General features: G+C 30.9%; 1 protein-coding gene and 1 non-coding gene across 2 annotated transcripts in view; both read right to left on the bottom strand.

Annotated features, from left to right (window-relative positions):
- The window catches only part of LOC107451212 (uncharacterized), an 81,824-nt gene that overhangs the window by 21,977 nt on the left and 40,734 nt on the right, over positions 1-19,113 (bottom strand). The gene's annotated exons all lie outside the window — the stretch shown is intronic.
- LOC122269585 (U1 spliceosomal RNA) lies at positions 2,353-2,514 on the bottom strand. Its single transcript, XR_006225275.2, has one exon. It is a non-coding gene; the product is annotated as a U1 spliceosomal RNA (small nuclear RNA).

Here is a 19,113-nt window from a genome sequence, read left to right as displayed (position 1 = left end):
CTTCTATCCACCACTTTTGAAAATTTTTAATTTCACTCTAAAGAGGGACCCGGGCAGAGAAGGATTTAGCCCCCTCCCACTTTTTACATAAGGGGGCACAGTCCCTTCTAAGATTACAATTCTTACTCAAATTTCTCTAATTAAATTTACAATAAGATAATTAAATTCTGTGTATGAAGAAATTCTAAATATAAATTGAAATAGAGACAGTCTAAAAAACTGTCTCGATTTCAAGCAAACTTCAACATTTCTTTGGTGAAAACTGTTACGAAATCATTACTTACTCATCCCCCCTCCCGCAAAGGAAATATACTATGTTGAAATATATTATGTATACGAGGAAAGTATTAGTTTCAAATGTCACACACAGAAAATAGCGGGGGGGGGGTATTTAATTGTAAGATGTATGTATATTGTGTGTATATTTTAATTGTAAGATAATTCCAAACATGAAGTTGAAATTGTGTATATACATAATATATATATAAACAATAATGTGTATATATATAATATATATAAACAATAATGTGTATATGCATAATATATATAAACAAAATGGAAATTTTCCATTATTTATAACTAGAGATCGAAAATTATATTGCCCTACATGCTACAAAATTTCCATTCCAGCATTTATTTTTTACAAATGCATGACCAGCCAAGCATGTAAATATTCAACTACAGAAATACTGCCATTTTTAGAGGTCTCCAAATTTTGTCAAAAGTCCTCAAGGTGCCGCCTGGAAGCAGGTATAAACGGAGTCAAAAAGAAGAGGGGGCGGATTAATTATACTTTAGACCAAAACTTAGATGAATTTTATATGAATTAGAATTTGTTAGATAAAGTAAGTTTTATTTTTTTATTACTCCTTCTATTCATTTTTTACTAAAAAAATATTAATAAATAAATAAAAAATTAAAGGTTACCCATTCACTGGGCATTGGAAAATAATTAATATGAAGCTATAAAATAGTGTTTAAATGTAGCATATTGAAGGGTGTTCTTGCCGATAGTCCTTAGTAATTTTTTTTATTAACCTCTTTGATAATAATAATTATCTGTCTTTACTCAATCAATGCTTTATACTTTCGTATTAGTAATACCTAATTCATACTTTTATGTTAAAAATATTTAATTCTCCAGAATTTTACTTAAAATAATAGTTTAGATGTTGCTGTAATATAGTTAATATCATTTGTTCCAACAGATTCTAATTCGGTAGGATGTGTATTGATTAATATGCAATCAAAAAAAAAATTTTAGGTCATGTATTTTGTCGACTAGACTTGAAACATTTTGAAATTTTACGTTCCCAGGCAGCCGCCTTTAAATTTTAAAAAAGAAGTCGATCGTAGTTTTTTAATTACTTGATAAAAAATATTAATTAATAACATATTATGGTACTTTGGGATTATCCCGTCGACCTGCCAAATCCTTTGGCTCCAGTTTTTATATAATAAACATTGTAAACACAATAAATAGATCAAATCATAAGAAACAAATAATTAATAATAATTATGGTGAGCCTGAACGTTTATTTTAATTTGATGAAATGAATGCTTTAATGCAAAGAGTGAAGTGAGTTACCCTTTTTTATCTTCGTGACGAAAAGAGTTGTTACCATAAAGGAACATAGATGCCTAGTGGGTTAACAAACGCAACTGAATTGACTTTAAAAAAAATCGCACTACATATTTAAATGAATGCAATTTCAGGGGGAGAAGTAACGCCTACTTTCTACAACGAATAGTAATAATAATCCTATATAAACATTTACGTGATAAATTACCAAAAATTCATTCTTAATTCGGGATTCACCAAAAATTGAACCTCTAAAAGCTGTCAACAATGCAAAAACTACGTCAAAGAGTCAATTTCCAGAGTAAATTTACTGAAAAGATTGCAAGCAAAAGAGCATGTGTTTGTTCACCCATTGACGGTGTTGCCATCACTATAATTGACAGTTTCTACAATATCTTATAAATGTCCTTGTCTGAAGTCACAAAAAATATAGCATTCGCAGTTTTTAAAATGGTAACAATATTTAAATTTTGTTTTGTAGAATGGAAATCTGTTCGATTCAAGCACAATTATAAGAGAATCATTACTCTGTTCGAACAGAAAGTAGGCGTTACTTTTCATAAGTATATTCAATATTCGGAGTAGAGTTAAAATGATTCTTTACAAAACGAGTAAGAAATGAAAAGGAAAAAAAAAACCAACTTTCGAAAACTTTGCAAAATATAAAATGAGAGTTGTTGAAATTTAATAAACTTAGACTATTTGCATATAGTAAATTTTTAACAATTCGTCTCTACTCTAGACTTGTGTTATTATCTTCTCTTTATATTATAGGGACAGCGCGAACGCAGTCCCAACTACCAAAAATTATGCACCCCAAGCAATCACAATTTGTGAATGTGGCGAACGTCAACCCACCTGAGTGCAATGATGGGCCTCTGCTCGGGGGAGCCTCCTTGGTGATCAAGGCATCCCCAGTGCCAGGTAAGTATGATCGAAAGCGAAATTATGAAATATATTAAACAAAATATCTTTTTTCCTAACTGGTAACTTAATGTTATTAAATTCTAGATAAATAATGAATTGCATGTATGTAATGTAAAGTATCAATCTTATCAAAGCTAGATATTATCTGTAGTTTGGTCATCGCTTCCCAAGTGGTGAGGCTCAGTGGATAAGTTAAAAGGGTTCGTGAGTACTTTTTGCATCTAGTGATGTGATTTGAAATCTCTGATTATATTTAGATACAAACATATAATTCATAATTTATTTAATCGTTTGGCTACCTTTATGAAATTATTTCAAGTGAAATAAATGCCAATGAAATAGAAATGGTATTTAAAATAATATAAATATAATATTTCTAAAAGCAATATGTTGAATAAATTATGAAAAGAACAAGTGTGTATAAAATATTGCATTAGTATTTCCTATCGCGCTTTTCAAATCAAAATAAAATAATGAAATTCCTTAATAAAATATCCTGAATAACCATTTTCAACGTTCATAGCAGTTCTTTTAAGTTTTTATCTAGAAGTAAACCATAAATGGGTTTATTCATTTTCAACTTAAGTAGGTATATACACTAAAAACAAATTCATAACTAGACTATATAGCACAAGAACTGCAATTTAATTGTCGGACATAAAATCTAATTTAAGATAAAATGATGAAAAATCTTCATTCCTCTAATTTAATATTTTAAAAACAGTCTTTTATAGGTAATAATGTTCACTAATACCTTAATACATATTATTTATAAAGTCAGGGTTTTGCCGTAAGAAGGCGGACTACTAGGATTCCGTAGCCGAATACAATTCGTAACCGTTATTTTAAATCATCATATTAATTGCATAAATTCAAAACTACAGAAGTATAAAATACCAAAATAGCATCTTATGGCTTTAAAAAGTTTTATGAATATTCCAATTAATAACTAGTTGCTTTGGTTTGACAGCAACTTGATGTTTCTCACTTCTCTTGATGTTACCTCCTGTGAGGTTATTTTTTGTGACGTTATTTTTTCTCAATAGTAGTTAGTTAAATCAGAAATTTTTAAAACTAGTGGGCTGCGCCCCCTGTTCGCTAACGCTCGCCAACCCCCGAAAATTGCTACGCAATCTTATATGTTTTGTTTCGCAAACCAAGCTCGCTTCGCTCGCTACTAACTTAGGTGCATTGCAAATGCACAAAATTCCAAGAAACTTTCTTTTTAAAAAAAAATTACATCTTTTTAGTAAATACTATAAGTCATTAAAATAAATTTGAATTCAAATAAATGACATGTCATGTAATTCATTACCCTATTAGAAATGTGCTATAGTATAAAATCTTAAGGTAAAGTTTCTAAAACTGATATCTCTTTAAAAAGGTTAAAATTTTGGCGATAATTAATCGTCAAATAAATTGGTAATATATAAATTCGTGAAAAAAAAGCGCTTTCGACAAAATACTAAAACAGAGATTTATCGACAAAGACTACTCACTTCTGCCTAGCTTAAAAGTATGAGATTGCCTCTCTGGTTATTTCAGTTTCCGTTTTTAAAAGCGCTATATGTTGAGCCACCTCACTGGATTTGGCATGTGACATTTTTATCGGCAATCATTGGTCGATTTTCTAGCGTTGCCATTCGAGGAGTTGTAATTAGGCTTTTTTTTGTCGCCGTGTAAGATTACATATACATATAGATAAGTAGAATTTTTACTATTTGTTTTTTTTTTATCAAGACTAAAGAGGTATTAACCTACTTCACCTTTTAAACAACTGTTGAAATTATATAGTGACACGTTATTATTTTTTTAAAATTCTAATTTGTTAAAGTAATACGTTCTGAGCACGGGGTGAATGAAAAACAAGTAAACAATCAAGAAATCAGTACTGAGATACGTTAGAAAGTCATTCTTAAAACTGAATAGCATATATCGACACAATTAAAGAGCTTGATGGAAGAAACAGGTAAGTGAAATTTTTAGGGGAATTAATGAATCAGAGAAAATAACAAAAAGAGGGTGCATCAATATGGGTGTGTTTAACGAACGGTGCCTTTGCATTATTCGTAACATAATTAATCACATCAGTTATTAATATGCTTACCTGATTTTTATATCAAATTAGGTTGTGGTAAATGAAATGAAGCAAAGAATTATTCGCCCCGTCTTTTAACAAACTTGTAATAAAATAGTTTGATTGCATTTTTTTTTTTTTTTTTTTCGTTCTTAAAATTTCCCTTACCTGGTTCTTTCACTAAGGTTTTGAATCAATGTAGCTAAAATAACTTCAATTTCTTTTTTTCTTTTTTAAATTTAATATTATTTGTTGCCATTTTGTGGCTTTACGTTAGTGAAGTAAGCAAAACGCGCTTTTTTTTTGTAGTTCATCCCATTAGAATAAAGATAAAATGTAATTAGCATCACTTGGCATGATGCTATTTTTCGAGGGCAATTCATAATAGTCACAATTTACCACTATCAAGTAATTTTCTTCGGTACATATCCCTTTCGTGGGTGGATGCACTTATTTCCAGAGTATCGGTATAAAAACTGTATAGTACTGTTTTAATAATCACCAAATATATTAACTTTATATTTCATACCTATATTAGTTTTTTTTTGTACTTATTACACAACCCTTTAATATTTGAGTTTTGTGAAAATATATTTGTCAGTGACAGACAACTTAAGCCGATTTTTTTTTAAATAAAAACATTCTTATCAAAATTTTTTAAAGAATTCTTACTAAAACTTGATAAGGATTTTGGAACATGACCATCTCTTTACCTGACCTTTAAATGAACTGCTAAAATATATATAAGTAGTAGTGGAACAAAGTTCTTTTAATTCAAATTCAATAAAATATTAATAAACTATCTTTGCTATAACTGAAAAAAATATTTTCTGAAACTATGGAGAACCCTTTGAAGAATTCTCATTAAAACTGCACCAATTACCATAATACCAGTAGTACATATCACCGTTAATAGTACACAATAATTAAGCGCCATCTGTGAATGGGAATTTTCTACGGTTTTTCTAAACGAATTTCCTATTAACCATTTCTCCTTTAACTTTGCTTTCTAGTACACTTATTTTATTTTATTTCATTTAACTAGGAGGCTTCGCCCCCTGCTCGCTGGCGCTCGCCAACCCTCGGAACTGCTTTCGCAGTTCATTTCGGATTGCTTTGCAATCCGATGCTCGCTTTACTCGCTCATTGGATACGTTCTTAACGTCTAGCTTTTGTATACTTTTTTGAACACTGAAGTTCCGAAAACTTTTCACTGTAGAAAATTCTAAACCTGTGAATTTCAATATTAATTTGAAAATGCAAACAGTTCACATATTTTTCTTAATTACACTATTTTAAATTTCTGTTGTAGAGAAAAGTAACTGTTGTAAGTTTTGTTTTAAAGTCTTTCCCACCAGAGGGCTAAAACCATGCGTTGGTAAACAATATGAAATAGTACTGAACGCCGGATGTAATGCATCGACTTCGATGAAGATAATTTTGTGAGAATTGTTTTGATAATTCGGTGAGAATTCACCCGATTAGACATATGATGCTCACTACGTGCTCTTGCACGCCGAAGCCTATCAATTAAAATGTATTAGCGTTTTATATAATATTCGCGATCGCAACGCTCGAGTACGCCGTCTAGCGGGAGCCTGTAAATACCAGACATTAATTTATCACGTTTTCATTTAGTTCCATCAAAATCATTGACTGAATCAGACGCCATTTTTTAGCAGCAAATAAGAAACAAAATTTCCCTAAGGAAAAGGCCGAAGAACTTGAAAAAAATCTCCAGAATATTAGTAAATCTTTCAGGAACAGAACACGCCAAACATTTGAAGAAAAATTCCTCAATAATTTTTAATTTCTATTATCAACAAACTTGCAACTGATGACTTCCGATTTCGGATACTGTTACAGATGTGTGTATTAAGGTAAAATGCATTTCTTCTGTCTTCAATTCATTACGAATTAAAGTGAAGTCAACATTGCTTTCGTCATTCCAGTGAATAAATATGAATTCAGAACATACAGAATTGTAATAGTTATAGCATATTCTTCTTCGTTATAGAATAGTATATATTTCTGTATCCATATAATTCGGAAAACAATTATAAAAAATTATCCAAGTTACTTGAAATAGTGCCATTTGTGCTGATTCTTAATTAATTTCAATCGTTTTCTTGGTAAGTATTTTTTAGTTTTGAAAGAATAAGTTCAACTAGAATTCAGCTATTCTGTTTTTAGCTACATATTCAAATTCATATCAATTATAAAATTTTGCTGTGTAGTATGTTATCTAAAAGTAATGAAGGGATAAACTATGTATCTTTTATTTGAGAATAAAGTTTTCGAACAAGAAACTTATCATTTTGGAATTCTCCGGGAATTATAAATCAGGTAAGTGCAATGATTTTTACAATAAAAAATTCGCTTGTAAATATTTTTTTTTTTTTCATTTGATGATGGTTCTCTACAGAATGGTTTTTTACGTCTGATTAAGAACTATAAGAATAATAAAAAAAGAAACAATATGAAAGTTTTTATTTCAATGTAAAAATTCTTAAAATCATTTTTTTATCCTAAGAATTCTTCCGTTTTTTAGTTTATAATTTTTTGATAAAAATTGTTCTCAAAATACTTTTTTTGAAAAATTAAATGGTATAACATTATGTGTTTATGTATACTTCTTGTATATTCCAATGTTTGAAGTAATATGATTCAGAAAAGTATGGAATAAAAATTCGGTACTTACGTATTAACGCCACCGCCGCTACAGATTTGGCGGTTTTTAAGTGCCGCCAATCTACACTTAAAATTTTTGCGACAATTCATAAAATAAAACACTTTATTTAAAATCAAAATAGTCAATCAGATTTCGGTGGAAAATGAGCCGATATAGAGTTTAGCATAGATTCGAAACAATCATATCGCCATATGAACTCTGATAAATAAGATTCCAAATGAAATAACATTTCCAAAACGTACGTTTACCAAGATAAAGTTTTATGTTGTGGGAATTGGTACATTTTCGTTTTTTCGGTAAAATATTTCCCTCCTGAAAAAATAAAATTGCATCTTGTTTTGTTTTTGGCAAATCCCAAAGACGAATTTTCGTAGCACTAAAAATGGCGACAAAAAAGAATTGTTTTTTTTTTTTGTTTTTGTTTCGTCAGCATTCTTTATTTTACGTTTCTTAGTTTCTAAATAATGATTTTTATTGAAACTTGAAATTTTTTGCTAAAAATTGTTGTCAAAGAACTTTTTTTACAAAATTAAATTACATAAAATTATGAAGCTTGTGTATACTTTCTGCTTATTTTAATGTTTGAAGTAATATGATTCTTAAAACTATGGAATGTAAAGTTTAAATAGGCCTTTCATGTTATATCATTAAATTTAGTAATACTATTTCTCGGGCATTAGGTTTTAACTCTTATAAGAATATACATATTTTTTTCTGTTAATGTACAAATATTTTTCCGATGTGTTTTGGATATTCCTTCTCTAATAAAAAGAGAAACCATTTTGTTTTCGTTTGCATAAGAAAGAATATCAAGCATTTTTCTTTTTTAAATTTAATTAGCCACAATAAAGAAGGAACGTTGCAATGCTACGTGCTACATTAACGACGTCTCTAGAGTAACTGAATGACTGTTCATATAGAAATCGCAGGTATTAGTCTCATACAACAACGCCCCCTATAGTTCGTTGCGATCGCGAATAGATTAGCCATATGCTGCTCGCTACGTGCTCTTGCGCGCCGAAGCCTATCAATTAAAAATGAAAACTGTTGCCAACGCGAGAAAAGAAATATCATCGATTTTATTGATACATACGTATTAGCGTTTCATATAATAGGATGGATACATATTATCAAAATTAATAAAGCATTAGTGTCAATAATAATATGGTGATTTCTTACGTCTCCCTAAAATGAATAAGCATCCTTTCACCATCGTCTTTGTTTTTTAGTACATAATTTTTTTTCTTCAAGTTTTAAAAAAAATACCAATTTACATATTACCAACATTAATGCAGCATCATTTTCGTCAATAATAGCATGATGATTTCTCACGGCTCTTTGTGAGAAATAAATATCTTTACTCCATCACTTTTTCTTTTTAATACATTGCTTATTTCTTTTATTTCACTATGCATATATTACCTAAATCAATTTTATCGTCATTGGCATCAATGGCAGTTTTTTACATATCTCCAAAATGAATTATTACCACATTCTCACTAATTTTGTCCTTAAATACATTTTTTTTTTCAATTCAATTATTGTTTATTTTAAATAAATATTTTTTAGAAACAAGTTTCAAAAGAAATACTATAAAAAAAATTACAAATATCTCCAATGGAATCAGACAACTTTAAAAGCATAAATTTGGTGGCGTAAACCAAGCGTACTACCACATAATGTTTGTTCATTGAATTTATATGACACAGCGAATGTGAAATTACTAAATATTTAAATACGTGCAATAATCAATTTTTTGATCAAATTGAAATTTAAGTTCGAAATTATCACTAATGTTTTCTTTGAAATATGTAAAAAATAGATTTGTCTATAGATAATTTTAAAACAATGGCTAACGTTTAACCAATCAGGAAATTCTATTTCGTTTTTCGTTCATCCCTGTTGAACTATTCTTCTTAGAATATTCTATGTTGACAGTGACCTTCCTCGTGCTTCAAACTATCCGTATGCCAAGTTTCATCGATTTCGGTTGGATGGTTTGGGAATCTATAAGGACACACACGCACATCCACATATACATTTATTTTTATACATATATAGCTTAACGAAGTTACCATGGGTCACTAAAAATAAAGTGGTGACTAATAAAATACTAAAGTTTATTAAAACAAATTAAAATTAATAACTTTTCAGAGCATACTTTTTTCAGTTTGCGATTGAAAATGAATGCGAAGAATGTTTTGCTTTGAGTATGAATAATTTGAATTGTAGGTCAATGTACGACTAGAATAATTAAAGAGATAATAAATAAATTTAAATTTATACCACTTTTTACATCTTTAGTCGCTTGTGGCGTCCCTGTATTAATACATTTTCTTTGCTACCATAAGGAAAATTAACAATCATTATTTCTGAAACTACGGAAATTCCGTAGTAGTTAGTGCAGGGGTCTGTTTAGGTTTTTCTGTGAGGTACCTATTTTGTGAAAATTTAGACATAATTTGTGAAAAATTTAAAATTATATTTAAAAAATCAACACAAAAATATGATAAAAATTGGATTTATTGTTTCTTAAGAGATACAAAAATAAAATTTTAAGAAAAAGTATTTTGTGAAACTACCGTTTTTCCTAAGGTTGAATTTGTGAAGGTACCGCTAAACGGTAGTAAATTCGGCCTGGACAGGCCCTGTAGTGGGTAAAGGAACAACTACATACAAACCAGTGAATACAGTCAGAAAAATTACATGTTGGAGTTAAATTGACAAATCAAAATAAATCTAGTAATCATTTCAAACTGTGTTTTAAATTGTCATGAAATGTTAAATCATGAAAGCATAAAATAATATCATCGTTTAAAATTGATGATATTGTGTAAAGCTCAAAGTCGAGTAAGGTTTTAGTTCATCGATTCTTAAATATTCCACCCCGGACAAGAAAAGAAAAAAAGTTTCATGGTTTGGATGGTTTGTTCAAATTTTCGAAGAAATAACAATGAGAACACGGAATTAATATAAAGCCGCTCAGTTACCAGATGAATCACGTAGTTTGAATTTAAGACAAAGCATTCGTCCAAAAAAAAAAAAAAAATGGAGTGATTCAGCCGATTCGCGTTAGAATAAAACTAACAAAATTAGTCGGAAAATCAGTATTAATCCCAAGATCGAATCACTCATATGCATATTAGTCATTCGCCATCAAAATGCAATGAAAATCAAATTATGTCTCAGTGAAATAACCTTCGACGCGTAATGTAGATGAAATTCCATCGCAGCCTGCAAGGACATTTATGGGGAAATAAAACCCATCTCACCAAACTCAGATCTTTACCTTCACTTGATAATACCAGTTTCTCCTCTCCTCTAGATATTCCATAACATTTCTTTTCCAAGGCGTAAGCAGACGATAATGTCTTAACTTCCGTGACCTCCATTAATGCCTGATGAGGCTTGGAAATAGCTACAAGGGAGAAAAATCGAATTCTTTTCGTGATGAGTCATAGAACCATAAAGCAGATCAAATTGCTTGTTTACCAAGAGAAACAAAGAATTGATTATTTTTCACCCACTTTAATGCGAACGGAGATGATTACGAGGATCGGAGCAGAAATTGAGTATAATCATAAAAAAAAAAATTTTAAAATGTTTTTAGAAAAGTAACCAAGCTTCAACGCAATACTATTATGGTATTAAATGTAATATTCCTTATAAACTCTCTTGGAATAAACATTCAAAATAAACTTCAATTTGCCGGAAACATTTCTCTACATATCGGTAAAAATAATTATCGTTTGTCCGTTTCGCGTGCTTTCATTGGTCAGAAAAATTACGTGATATAATAATTAATATTAAAGAAGATCCAAATGTATACTTTAGTTGAATGTATACTGAAGAAATAAATAGGAAGCATTTCACTACCTCTTTAATTGCAAAAATAAGATTTCACGCAAAATGTGTAATGTAAAATTACAGTTTTGATTACGTTAATTGACCATATAAAATTATTTACCAATTGCGTTACGTTAATTTACCATCTAAAACGTGTCTAAATGGTAAATTAATGTAACAATTGGTAATGGTAATTTACCATTTGCATTGCAATGATAATTTACCATTTGCGTTACAATAGTAATTTACCATTTACGTTACGTTAATCTACCATGTAAACCTTTTTAAATGATAAATTAGCATTACCAGTAGCAATATTAATTTACCACTTTAGAAAAGTTTTGGCAGAAGGCTACATTTATTTAATCTTCTCTATAAAAATTAATCTAAAACTGAAACCAACTCTCGTTAAAAAGACAGATTGGTTTATGAAAACATCCTCACTCTCTTAAAATATGATGCGCAAATTCTAGATACAAAAGAAAATATTGATCTCGCAATTCAGAATATCACCGAAGAAATACAGCATGCATACGAAAAAGCTATCGATCACACACAGAGAAAAGTCATCTACTGGAGGCTTCCTAAAGATATAAAAAAAATCTAAAATTAAATGAGAAAATTAATAATGCAAAATTCTCATACCAACGCTGAAACTCGAAATCGACAGCCTAGGTAGAGGAATTAAAGAAAAATGTAAAGAACACAAAACCACTTAATGGAATCAAAAATTAGCAAGTCTCTGCACTGATGGTGAATCCTTTGTGGATATGGCAAAATCCTTGAAGACCAAACATGCAACTTAGACGGTCCAAATGGTAAGGTGTACTTAGAAAAAGAGAAAGTTATCATTTTTGAAGAGGCTATAGAAAAACAATTTTCATTGTTAACCGAGCTGCAAGCAACATGAGAATGCAGATTTGGATGAATACAATAAAGTTATTCAGAATCAAATCAACCTGAATACAATGGATAACATAAATGAGCAAGAAATCTATAAAGCCATTCAGAGACTAAAAGATTTAAAAAAAAACACCGAGATATGATCATATCAATAACCGTATGGCTAGTGCCCTACCATACAACAGCTACGTAAAATTTATAATGCATGCTTGAATATGAAATATTACCCCTATATCTGGTTATTTTCTTTGCGAAACTTGGCAACAACTCAGCGAAACCCGAAATTTATCGACCCATTGCTCTGCTGTCAACACTTGATAAGATTTTTGAGTCAAAAGCTTTCGACTTCGTCCGGCACGAAGGCCTCATAGTCAAACTAAAACAATTTAATGTCCCCGTAGATATAATCAAATTTTTTACATCACCAACAGAAAATTTACAATAAAATTAAGCAAGGTCTTTTTCTGAAGCCAATATCATAGGTGCAGTTGTGTCTTAACGAGCCCATCCTATACCTAATCTACAATTCTGATTTTCCAGCTAATGAAAACACACAAGAGATGGCAGCTTACTATGCAGATGAGAAAGCACTGATATACCATCACGAAAATCCAATTGTTAAAAATTTGCAAGAACTAACCGTTCTTCTTTCCCCTAATTAACTAATAAATGAAACAATTTCCCGTCTTGAGTAGACATCGGCCTCTTAATTAAAGAATTCTATTTAACTATAAAAAATATCGTTGCTAACCTACAAATTCATAAAGAAATTTTAAATATGAATGGCCTTTGAGGATAGCTTCCAATATTTCTCCCACCTTTTGATCAATGATATCAATTAAATTAATCAAAATAAATATAAACTATCAAAATGCAGTTAAGTTGAAAATATTAAACAAAAAGCACAAAATAAAAAATAAAGTTTCTGAATTTAAGTAATAAATCTGGATATAGGAGTTTAACCCGGTGTCCACATCTGGTGACCATTGGTTAATAGGTTCTTTCGTTAACTCAAGAGCAGAATTTTCCTTTGGTTTTTCTAGAATGAAATTGTTCAATCTAAATTAATTCTTGTTTTTTTCTGTAGAATATAGAGGTAATAGTTTCCACTTACCTTATATGGACCGCCTTTTTTGAATATCAATTAACTTTTATTGATTTTAAAACTACAATGTGATAAAAGATGATGAATTTACATCAAATGGGATGATTCATGATAATTAAAAATGATGATTAAGCAACTTAATAGCGACAAGTCGCTTCTCGAGTTACATTGCATCGATTTTAAAGTTTTAGAAAACAAAAAGTTAATATTCTCTTCTGCTCTCGCAGCGCCATCTGGAGACAGTTTTCGGGCTTGCGACAGTAATTGTTTTTTTGTTTTTTTTTCTTTCTAAATGTCGCAATAACGGTTGAATTATCAGACTCCATTTCTGATATTTCAAGAGAGAATAATCTTTGCATGAGAGGAATCAGTTACCCAGATTTTGCTTTAACTCAGACAACTCAAATCTTTCCGTCTTTTCCTGGATATGTTTCGATTACTCTAGCTAATGGCCTTATTACCTTTCGATTGTTGTCACATTCGACGAGAACAATATCCCCTACTTTAAGTTGCTACGATATTGATGTTAGTGTGATGGACGTTGAACAAGAAGACTGAGAAATTCTAATCTAAATCTACCCTTCAGGATGTTTCGCAAACTCTGAAGATGCCTCAGTCTCTTGTTGGAATTAGTTCTATCTAGATGGATGATTGAAGTCAGGTGCTCCAGAGACTGTAATTTCACCTAAAAACATAGACAGCGTTGAAGGAATCAGACTATCAGAGTTCTCTCCGACGTAAGTTAGAGGTTTTGAGTCCACAGTAGCTTTCACAGTCGTGCAGCCCACTCGTTAACTCTTTGTAATTCAGAAGTCCTAAAATTCGTTGCAAAGGTTTCTTAATCGTTTGTGCAAGGTGTTCTCAAAAACCACTTCACCACGGCTCGGCATATGGACTATATTTCCACTGTATCTTATTAATAGTGCTTTCCATCTCAATAACATTCCAATCAATTGTCTTCAAGAGATTGTTGGCACCATCGAACAGTTCCAAAAAAAAACTGCCCTAAAAACAGCGCAGATGAAAAGTAGGATCCAGGATTTACACTTGTTCGCCAAAATTAATAAGCCGACTAAACTGACTCCAAAAATTTCAAAAGCATTCGCATCTCTGACTATCTCCAGGTGAGTTAGATGGCACAGCTTGTAGTCTTTTAAATCTCATGCTTCTTGATAAAGCTTCTCGAAACGTTTAACTACTTTTAATGATCAAGAATGTTTCTCAAACTTTTGAGATCAATACATGTATTCTGGCATGAGTTAACTTAAGATGGTTTAAGATAACTTAAGATTTTTTTTTTAAAAAGTCATAACTAATGCAAGTTTTCGTTAGAATAACTGATTCGTTGGAAAACCAATTTAAAAGTGGAATCCCTAAAATTATAGGTGGAATTCTTTTCCACAGTTTCAGAAGTATAAATACAACCTACCAAATGTGAGTCGTAGGGGATCAGAGGATAAAGCATTCGCCTTCCAATGAGGTAAACCAGGTTCGAATCCCAGCGATGGTTGGTCGATACGAATGCCGCATCCGGTTCGCACTGGCCTCAGTACTAACGTAAAATATCTTTAGTGGTAGACGGTTCATGGGTTAGAGTCCCCTTACAGTCAAGCTAACCGTGAGAGATTTTCGTGGTTTTCCTCTCCATGTATAACGATTGGGTTGGCTGTTCAAATACGGTTATTATATAGTTATACGGTTAAATACGGTAAAAAAAGAAAGAATAAAACTTCAAAAGGAAAAATACAAATCCAATCCACGAACAGCAAAATCAAATATTATTCAGCGTGTTCCATTTTTTTTCATCATTATTTTTTTTATTTTGTTACTATAGTGAAAATACAGTTTTTTATTGTTCCAGAAGAATTTTTAATACGAAAAATTTTGTTACCTTCTTTATTTTTTTCGGAACCATAGAAATTTAATCGATCTCGTTTCACTTTAAATGATCCAAATAGCAATGATAAGATTTTTTTCGTATCTGAGCCCTTCCGGTTCGTATCTACCAGCCATTGCTGGGATTCGAACCCGGTTCACATCATTGGCAGGCGAACGCTCTATCCCCTGAGCCACCACGGCTCTATTATTATTATTGTAATATTAATAATTGAGCTAACAGATATTGGTACATTTGTTTAGTTAGAAAGCGATATGAGAGTTACATGAAACTTTTATCATGAACCCGACTCATCTCTACCACATGTATTCCTTTGTTCAGAAGGACAAAATTAACAAGACCATACTTTCTGAAGGTCGTTTCTTTACGAACGAAACCACTATTATATCATAGAAATAGTTTCAGATTTCGTACATTCTAAAATGATGCGTTCGAATTGTGGTTTTAAATTATTCATGATATGGTCATTTCAATGACTATCTCATGTCTTCGTGACTATGATGTCAACAATGATTCAATTCTTTATAAACGGTTTCTTTTCGATGAAAAAAGCTTGGATAAAATTTTGACATTGTTTTGAAACATTAACAGTAAAATGACATAAAACTGAAATTAAAATTTTACAATGTCAGCTTTGATTATAAAAGTTAACAGTCCAACATGATTGGCTAAAAAAGAAAACATAACCCAAAAAATCTTCAAATTTTAAAAAAAATATTTTTGTACGTATGTGATGTATTTTAATTTAAGATCAATCATTTAAATTAATGATCTCATTAGTGATTTTGTGTTAATTTGCACAAAAGTTAGAGTTTTATTCGTTAGAGTCTTAAAGTTTGTCTCGATTTTCTTGTTTTATTTTATTCCTTTTCTTTTAGATTTTTATTAATTTTACGGAAACATTTCGCATTGGCTTTATTTGATGATTTAAAAGAGTGGTAAAAAATATTTAGTTGAAATAATCATTGCAAAATTTTCTTTTTTTATGAGGCCTAGTGCATCAAAAAGCAAAATTTTGCAGGAAGAAAAAAAAACTCCTATTAAATAAGTTTTTTTCCTCCCGTTAACTGCTACCAAATTTAAATAAAAACTGTTCGTAGTTTCGATTTATATTCCTGTTAAATGCCAGTTGCAAAAAAAAGTTAAGACTTTTTGTTGTCATTAAGTCGTTTTTTTTTTTTTTTTTTTTTTTTTTTTTTTTTTTTTTAAAGAAAAACCTTTTTATTGTTATATATCTGTATGCAATTTTGTAGAATTTATTAAACGAAATTTCTTTAAAATGTGTACAGCGTATGCAAGATTAACACCCACCTACTGTTACATCCGCTTAAAGTAGTACCGCTCTTTTTATTTTATTTTATAACCGTCGTTGAACAGCCGACCCAATTTTGAGTTTATGACACTAATGTTCAACTCCGTAGCCTCGTAATTTAAAACCCAATCCAGAAGACAAGGAAACTCCTGGATCAGTACCCCCAGAGGTATTGATCTGCTATGGGACTTTGCGACTCGACAGATTTAACGTGCATCAGTCACCATTTACGACACGGGGAGTCTTCGGCCGGCGGGGATCGAACCCACGAACTCTAGGACATGGGTCCAGTGCCCTACCAACCAGGCTACTATTACCGCTCAAGACGGGATTGACAACAACCGAATGGAATCATATCGTCTTCAGTGATGAATCCAAGCTTGATTTTAGGCAATGGAGGCCCAGTAATGAACGCGTTAATCCTTCCTGCGCACCACTTCTACAGCTAGTGTAATGGTATGGGGTGCCATAGCATACGACACACGATCATCCCTAATATTGGTCCATGGCGTCATAAGCCCAGTAGAACATGATATTCTTCAGCCACATACGTTGCCACTCATGGAAGGGCTCCCAAAAGCCATTTTCACCCAGCAATGCTCGGCACCACCCAGCAAGGGTATAATGGGGATGCATTCGCTACAATACCACCCTTCACTGGCCTGCTTGATCCCCAGATTTGTCACTGAACGAGCATATTTTCGATAATTTGATCCGAGTTTAGCCTGCATTCCAGCAAGAGGTGGCCGAAGAAAGAAGGTACTAAAAACTTGATTCATTTATATTTTTTCCTGAAATAAATATTTTTCCTTTCATTTTTTAATAACTTGCTTATTTCAACGTTACACTTACGTATGTGAAATTTCATTTCCTTCTGACAATTCTTTCTAGGTGCGTTAATTATTACGGCAATGAGTAGGTCTAAGAATAAGACAGGTAGTAGTATCATCTAATTACATTTTAATATTTTTTTTTGCTATAATTTATACTTCAGTCGCAAAAATAAAAAATACAAAAAAGATTTTTCAAGGATTTGTTATATTGCTTTTATATAGGGGAAAGTTGAACAAAACGGGATACCATTATTGTTTTTATTTACTAGGGAAAATCTGTTAAAGAGAACGACACTTTATTTTTTTTTATAGCTACATTACTTATTGAAGCTCAGAAAAAAACATATTTTAAACTAATTTTAATGACTGTGAAATAGGAAAAAAAATCATTTTCCAAACTCTTACATATCCCGTTTTAGCATACCTGGGTCGGACAAAGCGGGATAGGGTTTTCAATGTTTAATTTTTTGCGTAAAACTAACTAAAAACATAATTAATTGACAGAAAACTGTAAAACAAAATTTCTAAAAATTTTATTTATGGGATTTTACTGCTTCTAACATTTTTATATAAACTGTTGTTTTATAATTAAGTACACAAAAATAATGATGCTACATAAGTTTTTAAAGATTTTATGAGTTTTCAACCATGAACACTTATTCCATCATTTTTACTGTCATCATTTGGAATATCATTTGGAGTAATCCTATGTTTACTTAACAGAGAATTCAAAAGTTCAAAAAACTTTTTAACTGCAGTGCGATTAAACCCTTTTTCTCGGATCACACCCGTGGGTTCTGGTTTTTGGAGGCTAAGTTCTTCATGCCTACCAAGAAATAATTGCAACCAACACTTCCCAGCCATTTTTTCCCTGTGTTAAAATTATGCTTAATATTGTTTCTCTCAGCTAACTCAAATGCTAGCATTCGTATGCCAGTTAGAATTATACCAAATAATCTCTCTTCTAGAGCCAATACATGCTCACGCGTTTTTTCTTGTTCAGCATTGAATACTGTCTCTTATCTGTCCAACTTTTTCACTGCTGCCTATCCAGGGGTCAATGTATTTGTACGAGCCTTTTTTACCTTTCTTTCAATATAGTAATAATAATATAGTAAAAATATTAGGCCAACAAATAAGTATGTGGATAAAATGGGATATAAAAAAAACTCTATCCCGTTTTATCCAACTCATAAGTATCCCGTTTTGTCAGACTCACACACTTTTCAAAACAAACATGGCTGCTGCCTAAACGTGAAAGAAAAATTAGATTGACTAGACATGAGAATACTCGTTAATAAATGCTTCATCAAATGTAATACTCACCGGAATTGTAATCCTATATATATAGGCAGTACAATGTGAAAAACAACGCACGTAAATGTAGAAAGTGGCAAAAAAAAAATGGAGTAAAAAAGTTCTGAGACCTACAACTTTCTATCAACTAGTGATCTCGAGACTGTACGCACTAAAAATCATTTCTTTATCAAAATGAAACTTAAAATTAAAATTTAACTGGAATTCAACTAAGTTAGCCTTTATATTAAGTTAATCTTTATTAATATTAGCTTATATTAATTATAGGGTGAAAAAGACATAGGCAAAATTTAATTAAAATTATGTGCAGAATTTTTTTTGAAGAATAATGGCCACAACCCAGAATAATTTAAATAAACGTTAGTAAGCGATAGTTCACTTTCAATTAACGTCCTAGCGGGGGAATAAAGAAAAACAAAAAAAGAAAAAAAAAAGAAAGAAAAAGAAGAAAGAGTGCCATAAAAAGCAAACGGAATATTCTTAGAGGATTATGATAATGTATTTTTGTTTCTTAATCTAACATTTTTGAGAGAATTTTTCTCTTACTCACTCAATTAAGAAAAAAGAAAGAAAAAAATTGTTTTTGCGATACCATCAGATTTTTACAAGTTTAACTTAATCA

Source organism: Parasteatoda tepidariorum, chromosome 8 (genome assembly GCF_982258835.1).
Source record: "Parasteatoda tepidariorum strain Cologne lab strain chromosome 8, Ptep-v5.0, whole genome shotgun sequence".
Lineage (NCBI taxonomy): Eukaryota > Metazoa > Arthropoda > Arachnida > Araneae > Theridiidae > Parasteatoda > Parasteatoda tepidariorum.
The sequence above is the reverse complement of the archived record's forward strand: the minus strand, read 5'-3'. Positions and strand labels throughout refer to the sequence as shown.